General features: G+C 43.5%; 1 pseudogene; it reads left to right on the top strand.

Moving 5' to 3' along the window:
- The first annotated feature begins 1,369 nt into the window (after positions 1–1,369).
- Positions 1,370–12,256, top strand: part of LOC149441893 (sodium channel protein type 8 subunit alpha-like) — an 84,850-nt pseudogene continuing 73,963 nt past the window's right edge.

Below are 12,256 nucleotides of genomic sequence, written 5' to 3' on the forward strand. Positions count from 1 at the left end.
CAACACACATCAATCCCCGATGTACATTTACATACATAATCTGTCCAATCAGGACATCGTCTTACCCAAAGAGACCCTTATTGGTCTAGCAGTAGAGACTGAATATTACACCTTTGGGGTCACTAACCAGGTGATTGGACTCATTCCCGATGAATATTTGTCGGAGGAACAATTAATTGAACAAACATTCCATTCATTACCAGAGGGTATTTTCACCATAGAGTCCATTTATCCATTCGATTCTAAAGATGGCACCTGTCGAATCGAAGAGACATCAATTGTCTTTGATCGCCCAATCAAAGAACAAGAGTACCCCAAAGAACCTGGATGGCAGGAGAACACACACATCACATGCCCAATGACCTCACCACAAAACTTGAAGAGGCATATGAGATAGGTCAGCCGGAAAGCTTTCCTGGATTCAAGGAGTTAGTGGAAGAGATGGTGGCCCTCGCCGATGCGTGTTCCAATGATCTCGACCGACAATTGCTCCGAGAGCTTCTCCTTGAATTCCAAGAGATCTTTGCCAAGGATTCTTACGATTGTGGGACTACTGACCTACACATCGCTAGGATCCAAACAGATCCAGATGCCCCACCAGTATTCGTAAGACAGTATAGGTTACCATTAGCTTCCTATGAATCTCTAGCTGAGATTATCAGGAAGTTACATGAAAGGGGTATAATTAGGCCCATCCACAGCTCCTATAACCACCCGATCCTGGGTATTTTAAAACCCAATGGACAATGGCGGTTGTGCGCTGACCTCCGTCAGCTGAACAAACGTGTGTACATGTCAGGATGGCCTGTCCCATACATAGACCAGTGTCTAGCCCAGCTCCAAGTTTTTACAGCCTTGGATTGTGCACAAGGGTATTGGACCATAAAGGTGAGTGAGGAAGACCAATACAAACTGGCTTTCAGTTTTGGAAATCGACAGTATTGTTGGGTGCGAATGCCTTTCGGATTCATAAATTCCGGACATGAATTTGCTGTGTTCATGCACAAGGCCATGCCAGACGCCTTCAAGAGGGGGACGTTGGCATATGTAGACGATATCCTGATCAAAAGTACTGATATGGCCAAACACATTACAGAACTTCGGCATGTTTTGGGCCAATTGAAATCAGCAGGAGTTAAACTGTCCTTACAAAAAGCCCAGTGGTGTCGCACGAAGGTAAACTTTCTAGGCCATGAAGTTACTGCTGAAGGTTTGAACTCACAAAAGAAGGTTGAGGCGGTTCTGAACTGTAAAGTCCCTACTAACCTTAAAGAATTGAGATCATTCCTAGGTATGGTAAACTACTCGCGCAAGTTTATTGATAATTACGCCGAGATAAGCAAGCCGTTGCTTCACCTACTGAAGAAAGATGTCGGATGGTCGTGGGGTAGGAAACAGGAAGACGCCATGAAGGAGTTAAAGGAATGTCTTACACAAGCGCCGTGTCTCGGATATCCCGAAGGGGGTAAAAATTTCTATCTAGAGACAGGGTTTACGCAGGTAAGTATGAGTTCCGTTCTTTACCAGAAGCGTGATGATGTCAGTAAGGTGATTGCCTATGCCAGTAAAACTTTGTCCCCGGTTGAAGTAAAGTTCAGTGACTGTGAAAAAGCGCTATTGTCCACCGTGTGGGCATTACAGAATTTCCGCAGTTACATTCAGGGAGAGAGAATCATTGTTGAAATGGCACACCAGCCTTTACAGTATTTAAAGAGTGAACGTATCAAGGGAGGAAATGTGTCTAATAGCCGCATCACTGCTTGGACTTTGTCTTTGCAAGGGTGGCCTCTTGAAATTCGGTACAAACAGAACAAGGAAAGTCCAGTAGCCCAGGGCCTAGCCGAGCTCCATGATTGTTCCGCAACTACGCCTGCCATGGAGGCCCCGGACACTGACTTTCTGGAAGAACAACTTTTCTCTCCCTACAAGGTTTATGATGAAGAATACTGTAAACAGCTGCCGTGTGTATATGTGGATGGTTGTGCTTTTCGTCACAAGGATGGGGAACAGCTCCAACTAGTGGCAGGTATTGGAATCGTTTGGACCCAAGGTGTCACCCCAATTTCTGTGGGATACAAACTTGGACCAAAAAGCAGTCAGGTTGCTGAACTTACTGCAATCCTTAGAGCAGTTGAGATGGCTATAGAGTTCAACATTAAAGAGTGTGCCATCATAACCGATTCCAATTATGTCAGGAATAGTTTTGTGGAGTATTTCCCTAGGTGGAAGCGAAACAACATGAACAAGAGTAATCACAAACCCGTGAAACATGGTAAGCTCTTTTGTCACATCGATGAACTGGTAAGGTCCAATGATATCACCCTGCACTTCAAGAAGACCAAAGGCCACTCCAAGGTTCTAGGTGCCGAGAAAGAAGGGAACGATCTGGCTGATTCTCTAGCCAAGGAAGGGGCAATCACCGGTGAACTGTTAGACATTCATCAATTTTTAGGTACCGTACAGGTTGAAGCTGTCACCAGGCAACAGGCCAGAACAGCTGGTGATCCAAATGCATTACAGTGGAGTCACGATTCTCCTAGTGAGGATTTAATTACTGCCCAAAAAGAAGACCCAATAATTGGCTTGTTTTATAGTCATATAGAAGATTCCAACCAAAATCCCATAAATAAGGAAGTATGTAGTGGGAAGGAGGATTTACGTATCTTAATGAAATCCAAATCCCAATTCTCTTTGTACCAGGGATTGTGGATACGAACCTCAAAGGGTGGCGTACAACAATGGGTCGTCCCACTTAAATTTAGAGGTTTGATGCTACAGCATGCCCATGATGCTCCTACTTCCGGTCATCGTGGAGAGAAGATCACGTATGAGATCCTGCGGGATTATGCCTACTGGCCTCATATGTTACGTGATGTGAAGGAGTACTGCCAAGGTTGCCTAATATGTCCCCAATTTCAACCTACCAAGCCAACTCACAGAGCACCTCTCCAGAAAAGGGGGATATGTATGCCTTGGTCAGACCTTCAAATGGATTTTATTGGGCCCGTAATAAAATCTTCACGAGGAAATCGGTATATGTTAACAGTTACATGTTTATTCACCAAGTATGTCGAGTGTATACCAGCACAAAATAATAGCTCCGAGACATGTGCTGCATTGCTAATAAATCATGTATTTTCACGTTTTGGTCTCCCACAGAGGATAGAGTCTGATAGAGGATCGCACTTCACTAGCAAAGTGATGGCCAAATTGTGGAAAATTTTGGGGGTTAAAAGGAAATTGCATATCGCCTATCGGCCAGCCTCTAGTGGTGGTGTAGAATGATACAATCAGACCATCGTTAATGTCCTTAAAAAATTTGTTAAGGAAACAGGCAAAGATTGGGATGTTAAACTTCCACTGGTCCTGATGGCGTTGAGGGCTACTCCTAATACAGTTACAAAAATGTCATCTTTTGAACTGATGACAGGTAGACGGATGGTACTGCCCCAGCACTTATTGTATCGCACTACAGATCAAAATTTGATCAATGCCACCACCACACACCAGTACATAGAGGATTTGTCAGGGCAGGAGCCGAGGAACGGACAGGCAGGCCTAACAATGTAACGCACTGGCTGACGACAACCACCACCCACAGACCGAAGTCCCTCAGGGCGCGGAGTCTAAGTCCCAGGCTGCCCTTCACCAGGGCCCCTGATGGTGGGGATGGACTTGATGCAGCCAGGAACCAGGTCGCGGCCCCCGAGACACCTCAGCTGCGGTAATGGCCGCCGCCAATGGCGTGTAGCTGGTGGAAGAAACAAAAGAGTAGTTAGACAAGCCGGGGTCAACAACAACAGGACAAAACAGTACAGGACAGCAGACGAGAATCACAGGTCACAAGCCGGGTTCAGCAACAGAGGGTCAGATCAAAGGAGAATACAAAGAATAGTCAAGTCACAAGCCGAATCAGAATACCAGGAGAGTCACAAGAGTCAGAACAGAGTAATAGTAACACAAAGACACAAGTGCAAAGAGCATGTGCGGGCCACAGGCTTATATGTCATCAGCCACGCCCCTCTGGGGGGTGGACCTCAGAGACCTGAAGGCATAAAAAGGATTCCCATCATGCACAGCAGAATCCAAGATGGACGCCAGCACATGGAGTAACATAACCTCAGGGAAAAGGTAGGACCTTGACAGGATTTACGTAAACATCTGCAATATGCTTTTGCCTTTGCCCAGCGAAATTTGGAAAGAGCTGCAACTAGTGCTAAGACATACTATGATCTCAAAACCTCCAAGAAGGAATATGAGATTAGTGACAAGGTCTATCTATACAACTTTGGAAGAGACCAGATCAAGGAATGGAAATTCCTTCCATCTTGGAAAGGTCCGTTCTCTATCATTGATAAAATCTCTCCGGTCGCATATAAATTGCAGGTTACCCGGTATGGTGAAATCAGTGATAGATGGGTGCACATCAACCAATTACGTGCTTGCCATCCGAAGTCTCAATTGCAGTTGTTGGAAGACTGACCCACCAGTTCCTATCTGGAGATATTGAGATCATTATTAAATTTCCTTTGAACATATTATTCATCTTTTGCCTTACAGGATCCAGTAATATAATTTTATGTATATCCAATACTTAAACTGTTCATTTTAATAATTTAGAAAGGAAGACCCAGACAATGACCAGACCGGCGATCGGAGGTGTCAATGACCAGACCCTAGAAGGAAGCTATAATGTCCTGTGGGAAAGACCAGATGCCAGAGATCGACCCGGAGACGATAACCTGATGTCCCAGGCCACCAAGGGCCAGTCCAGAGGAAAAGACCCGCCTAGGAGACCGTCTAAGAGACCTGTCGTGCGGAGGACCCATGGACCCCAAGGTGGATGTGCCAGGCCAGGCCGGCCTCATCACAAGACCAGGATCGTCATCAGAAGTGTCCATCTAAAGACGCCGAGTCAAGTTGAGGACCAACCAGCATCACCGCTGCCATTTTTATTATTAAAAAATTCCTTATTTCATTCACTTCACCGGAGAAGACGAACGATCACCCTAGCCAAAAGTCCCACTCGTGTTTTGCGACACAGACACCCATCTGTACGTGCCTGTACCCCAAAAAAAGGGGGATTTGTTGTGGGACTTTTGAATTTACATCTCAAAAACATGATTTTATCAAGGCATAATCCTATATAACAGCAAGTCAGCATAGCCGGACGTTAAGGGTTAATTTGTCTTGGTTGAACCCTCGAAGGACTCTAGTTAAGAAATGGATAATGAGTGAAGTGAGTTCTTTTACAAGACAATAGATTGTTTGAACTGTAAATAAATACTATTTGTATATTGGGGTCGGGAAGACTGCATAGACAAAAAGTTAATTAGACAGCCAAATAAGACTTTAAACCTTCAAATGGTGAAATCACCACACCAAGTGAAACTATAGTAATGTTTGAGAAGCGTAAACAACCCTTGAGGAGAATGGTGAGATATCAGTCTTTTCAAATGGTCTGTACAAACTACAAGGACACCTGGTTATTGCTTCTCATTTTTACAATGGACAAACATCGGTTTAATGTGTTACTTTTAAGACTAAAAGTTAAATTCCGGTCACCTAAAGCTAAGAATTGAATGTATCTAACCACAAAGATATTACTACAAAAGCATAGTATCTAGAGATGTTATAAAGAATAGGTTTCACACACCACCAAATATTCAGCAATGGGAATTGTATATCACTAACTTGAGTATTGAGATGATGAAAAGTAAGATATATTGTGAGGTAGCATCAGTGGTATGTCTTATCAGGAAACAGATGCTGTCACACAAGCTTGCATTTCAGGGAGGAATAACTGAATATACACATATATTCCATGGTTCTTATTTAGAAAACTATAGCTATGATCAACTATATATCTGGATAAGACGTATATTTAACACCTAAAATTACATTAAATTCCACCCGAGGTGTGAGTCATCATCAATACTCAAATTGTTCTATGGTACAAGACCGCCATCTGGCAGATAGGTGAGAAATAGCTTATGTACATACATTTCTCAACTAGCCAATCAAGAAGCCTGGTGGGAGGGTATCTTAGAACAATGGGTTAGTTGGTATAAAAGCCCATGCACCTTTAAAAGAAAGGGAGACATCCAAAAAGAAAAACTCATCAAAAGAAAAAACCTGACTGAAGAAAGACCTCATTAGAAGAAAATCGGAAGACATCTGAAGAGACCTCTCTATAACCGCTCTTCCATCCTTTCAAACTTCCAAAACTTTACTAAATTGCTAAATCTCTGTACTTCTAACTTCCTACATTCTCCCATACTAAATATCTATCACTTGCCCTGTGACATCATTCTAAAGGCGTTCCATTGCCAGCTGAATCCACGAGAGAGTTTCATAATCTGAATTCCGGGTGTGGTGAGACTGTCCATTTAATTTTGCATTGTCTATTTTCTCTGTTGTGTAGAGTCATAGAATTATCTTAATGTCTCACAACTATATTGGGTAGTTATATATATGTAGAGAGATCCTGTATTACTGTTAAAATTGTTTGGTGTCATATTATAAATTTTTCATATTTCATAATTTATTAAATATGAATAATTAGAGTATATTTTATCAGAGAATATCTTCTTTCAATCCTATGGCCACGGTTTGTGAGAATATAACCTTTGAGATACTCGAAATTGTTAATTATTAATAAATTTAATTAATAATCAGATCATCTAGAAATTGTTATATTGATTTCATTAGTTTGAAACCTTAGTATTGTGTATGATATCGGCATAGTATATCTTTGAACGTGTGTATCAATATTCATTTATCACCAGTCTTTTGCGTTTTGTGTTAATATAATTTTTGTACATAAATACATTTTTATATTTATCTATTATAAGGCAAATTTTGTGTGTATGGTACGAAATCATACTGGCTAAAAGAAGTCAATGTATAATAAGTGGTGATCAAATTATCAAGGTGTCCAAATTATTGGTTTACTAAATATTTGCCGTATTTTAACGGCTGGAGGCACTGTAATATTTCATCTAAGGGAAAGGGACACGCCCTTTATAAGTACAATAAATCCTTACAAAAACCACAAGAAATACTGTTACAGGGCGGCAGGGGTGCGCAAAATCGTGTATATATACGCGATTTTGCAGTTCCTACCCACGCCGCCATTCCTGGCCTCTGCTGTCAATCACCGGGTCCCGGCCGGTGATTACTCGCCATTACCTGGTGATCGCAGAGTATTACCAACGCTGGAGAGAACTGTATGTAAGCAATACAGTCTTCTCCCCTGTCAGCTCCGGCACACTGCTTTGTATGGCTCTGCATGGCAGAGTCATTCAACGCAGTGTGCTTAAAGTTGAAAGCACACAGCATACTGTGAAACAGCACACAGTTAACCCTTTGATTGCCCCAGATGTTAACCCCTTCCTGCCCAGTGCCATTAGTACAGTGTCAGTGCTTTTTACTAGCACCGATTACTGTATTGGTGTCACTGGGGATGTCAGTGACCCCAAGTCAGTTCCCCCCCAGTGTTAGAATGCCCGCCACAGCCCCGCAGTTCCACTATAAGTCATTGATCACCACCATTAGTGGTAAAAAAAAAAAAAATGATGTTTACATTATTATACATTAAATGGAGACCACTACAATAAAGTGTTTGGTCTCAACTTGAGTTACTATACTGTATTCAACAAGCAAATGTAGCCAAAGTCAAGTGGCTTTGTTGAACTCTATGTGCTGTGCAATTTCACTGGGTGCCCAATGAAACATTCCCATATTCTTACTAGCAGCAGACCCGAACAGTCCACAAAAGGCAAGTTCAAGATCAACATTCAAATGTATTGATACAAGTTAATGGTGATCCCGCCAGAAACCAGTCGTCCTCCTGACATGTTTTACCCAGATTATTCTTCGTCTTGTTTGTAGTACTAGAATGTGCCTTGTTACAGCTCACTCGGTTACAATGGACATGTTCTTGGTCTATGTAGAGGCTTTTCCTTGTGCATAGAACAAAATGATTTACAGTATTTGTGTGAAGAAAGCTCTATAACCTAAAGACCTTTATTGTCAACCACTTCCCATCCGGCCATTGTATATAAACGGCCGGACGGTGGCAGTGCAGGGTCGGGTGGCCATTTATAAACGGCCTCCCCACCCCCTGCTTATGCGCACTCCTTGGGAGCGCACAGCATCGCGAGCCGGTGCCCGCTGTGTCTTTCGGACACAGTGGAACACCAATCGGACGGTACCTGTGTGCGAGGTCCCGATCATGTGATCACTGATTGGCCAATCAGTGATCACATGCAGAGTAGTAAGCAAGATGTCACTTGCTGACATCATTGCTTACTACGTGTGAAATCTGTGAATGTTCACAGAGGTCACATGGTACAAGGCTATTCACAACAGCTTTGTACCATGTGACAAGCTGTGACCAATCACAGCTCACATCGTATTTCTCAATGGCTGCAAGAATGCAGCCAGAGAGAAGGAGAAATGATTGCTTTTACAGCCTTTATGGGTGTTAAAAAAAAAAAAAAAAAATCTTCATCACCCCCCACAAGTAGTACAGTGTCACCATGGTGCTAGGGTGACAGTATGTTAAAATATAAAAAATAAAATAAAAATGTAAAAAAAAAAAAGTTTAAAAAATTATAATTTTTGGTTATAAACTAATTTGGGTTTTTGTTTTTTTTTACTAAATAAATAACGGAATACATTTTGGCCAAGATTTATAATGAATTATTTATTTGCAAAATTTTATAAGAAAAACACTTCATAATTTTTGGACTTTATCATTTACATAGCAAAAAAAAAAAAACCCCAGCGGTGAATAAATACCACCAAAATAAAGCTTTATCTGTCTCCAAAAAATGCTAAAAATTTCATATGGGGTACAGTGTTGCATGACCGCGCAATTGTTATTCAAAGTGTGATAGCGCTGAAACTGAAAATTGGCCTGGACTGGAAGGGGGGGGGGAAAGTGTCCGGACTGGAAGGGGGGGGGAAAGTGTCCGGACTGGAAGGGGGGGGAAAGTGTCCGGACTGGAAGGGGGGGGGGAAAGTGTCCGGACTGGAAGGGGGGGGGGGAAAGTGTCCGGACTGGAAGGGGGGGGGGAAAGTGTCCGGACTGGAAGGGGGGGGGAAAGTGTCCGGACTGGAAGGGGGGGGAAAGTGTCCGGACTGGAAGGGGGGGAAAGTGTCCGGACTGGAAGGGGGGGGGGGGGGGGGAGTGTCCGGATGGAAGGGGGGGGGGAAGTGTCCGGACTGGAAGGGGGGGGGAAGTGTCCGGACTGGAAGGGGGGGGAAAGTGTCCGGACTGGAAGGGGGGGGGAAAGTGTCCGGACTGGAAGGGGGGGGAAAGTGTCCGGACTGGAAGGGGGGGGAAAGTGTCCGGACTGGAAGGGGGGGGAAAGTGTCCGGACTGGAAGGGGGGGGAAAGTGTCCGGACTGGAAGGGGGGGAAAGTGTCCGGACTGGAAGGGGGGGAAAGTGTCCGGACTGGAAGGGGGGGGAAAGTGTCCAGACTGGAAGGGGGGGGGGAAGTGTCCCGGACTGGAAGGTGGGGGAAAGTTGTCCGGACTGGAAGTGGTTAATGTAACGCTCAATCTAGCCTTATTCCAGCAAACAAATCTAAGTTCATGCACTGAATTCCACTGACCACTACCATTTGTGCTGGATTCCCAATCCCATGTGTGAGAAAGTAGTAGTTCTGAAGCATTTATCTACTCTTTTATCTGGCTTTCGTTAATGTTTAAATTTTCTTTTTCAAACAGAATAGATGCCCAGGTGCCATCTTTGATTGGATCACCCAACAAGCATTTGATATAATCATCATGATTCTCTGTCTGAATATGGTCACCAAGATGGTGGAAATACGATCAGACTGAATATGCTGAGAATGTCCTGTACTGGGTTAACTTGGTCTTTATTATATGTTTTACCTCGGAGTGGGTGTTCAAGCTGTTTGCACTGAGACATTACTACTTTACCATCGGATGGAGTATTTTTGACTTGGTTGTGTTTTTGGTGTCAGACACTCAAAAGGGATCTTCAATATTTCTGGATCACACAGCTGCACCTCTAGTAATGTTGTGTACCTTATCCAGTGTGGAATACGTAGAAAAGGATCTTATGTTGGCAGAACAGAAGTTGTGAACAAGGATGAATTTGTACAGACATACCATCAAGGAACATACAGTCAGGTCCATAAATATTGGGACATCGACACAATTCTAACATTTTTGGCTCTATACACCACCACAATGGATTTGAAATAAAACAAACAAGATGTGCTTTAACTGCAGACTGTCAGCTTTAATTTGAGGGTATTTACATCCAAATCAGGTGAACGGTGTAGGAATTACAACAGTTTGCATATGTGCCTCCCACTTGTTAAGGGACCAAAAGTTATGGGACAACTGGCTACTCAGCTGTTCCATGGCCAGGTGTGTGTTATTCCCTCATCATCCCAATTACAATGAGCAGATAAAAGGTCCAGAGTTCATTTCAAGTGTGCTATTTGCATTTGGAATCTGTTGCTGTCACCTCTCAAGATGGGATACAGATGTGTATGTATACACAATTACTCCATAGGCCTTACAGACTCAATCATCAATAAACATTAGTCTAAAGCCAGGTTCCTGGATGTGACACCTTTTGTGTGTCAATCAGGTTATCACTTTCTGGGAAAACAGGTTTGGAGCTAAATGACAGCAGACTGTGCCTGATGTGGAAAGGTATAATTCACATCAAAGAAGGATGTTTCATCTCTCATAAAAGCTAAAATATTAGTTGCAGAGAGATGAACATGCTTCCTTCTTGTAGGCCATTCTGTACGCTGCATTTGCATATGAAAATCATAGTTGTGGCTTGGGGAGGAAGCCAGGAAAACGCAGGAAACTGTTAGGTGACGCTGGGTCGCGACCATCGAACAGTGTTTGGTACTGATGCGCGGGTGTCAGAAATCCAATCCCTAACCTGGTGTTCAGGCCCGTCTTGGCCCAATAGGACTTGGGCAGGTCAGCATCCACAGCATATTGTGGGCGGATGCAGGAGCAGCCCCCCGTGGTCGGTTGGCCGAGGACTAATGTCCCGCCCATGTCCAAATGCCAACAAATTGAGTACACGGACATTTGGATTGGCGATTCATACGGAGCTGGTTCGATTTACCAATGGATTGCGAAGTTTCTTGCTTGCTCCAGTCGCAGGGTAAAGTGTTATTCTGTCTTTTTATTCCCTTTTTATTTTATAGTAATTAGTCATTTGTGTGTCTTCTTATATCTTTTGTATTTTATGTAACTTTTTATATTTTGTACATATTTTATGCACTGCCCACTTTGGGAAATTAAATCTTAAAATTAATTAGTGAACTTCTGTGTATTTAAGCACGGCCCATATCTTCAGAGAGATTAGATTAGATTGTATTGTATTTTAGTGCCTTAAAACACACGTTTAAGATCATTGCCAATCTGTATGCAATTGCTCTGTGTGTGGGCAGATTGTGTGCAGATTTTAAAAGGCAACACATCGGCCAGACGGAGATCTGTGTGTGTGGGGTGTCTCAACAGACCATTCTGTGGATAAACTGTTGGGTGGTGGCAGGCTACCTTTTGTGGTGTGTCTGGTGTGGGGGTGTGTGGACAATAGAAGGGTTGTCAACACCAGGGTTCAAGCTAGGATAGCTGAAGGGACCATGGAAGGGTGATTACTAAGCTGGTCCTCAACTCTAATCAGGGCACCAGGGTGTATGTAAGATCGTAGCTGCCAATGTGTGGTCGACCAGCTGGATAGGAGTGGAGTCTCCATCTGGTGGTGGCCAAAAGGTAGTGTGGGCTGTGAAAGTGTGTCACGGCTGATCTTATATATGGTTTTAGATATTCAAGTGTAAGTCCCCTTTATTCTCCCTCTTTACCACCCTGTCGCGGCCGCACGTGCGCATCTCGGTTAGCTAGTCGCTGTGGGCGTGGTGTGAGGGGGACACGTGACGGGGTGAATCCTTGACAAAACCCATCAGAGATAGCAAAAACATTAGGTGTGGCCAAAACAACTGTTTGGAACATTCTTAAAGAGAAGGAACGCACCGGTGAGCTCAGCAACACCAAAATACCCGGAAGACCCCGGAAAACAACTGTGGTGGATGACCGAAGAATTCTTTCCCTGGTGAAGAAAACACCCTTCACAACAGTTGGCCAGATCAAGAACACTCTCCAGGAGGTAGGTGTATGTGTGTCAAAGTCACCAATCAAGAGAAGACTTCACCAGAGTGAATACAGAGGGTTCACCACAAGATG

This window comes from Staurois parvus, unplaced genomic scaffold, assembly GCF_062004578.1.
Source record: "Staurois parvus isolate SC_StPar_1 unplaced genomic scaffold, SC_StPar_1.0 ptg000938l, whole genome shotgun sequence".
Taxonomy (NCBI): domain Eukaryota; kingdom Metazoa; phylum Chordata; class Amphibia; order Anura; family Ranidae; genus Staurois; species Staurois parvus.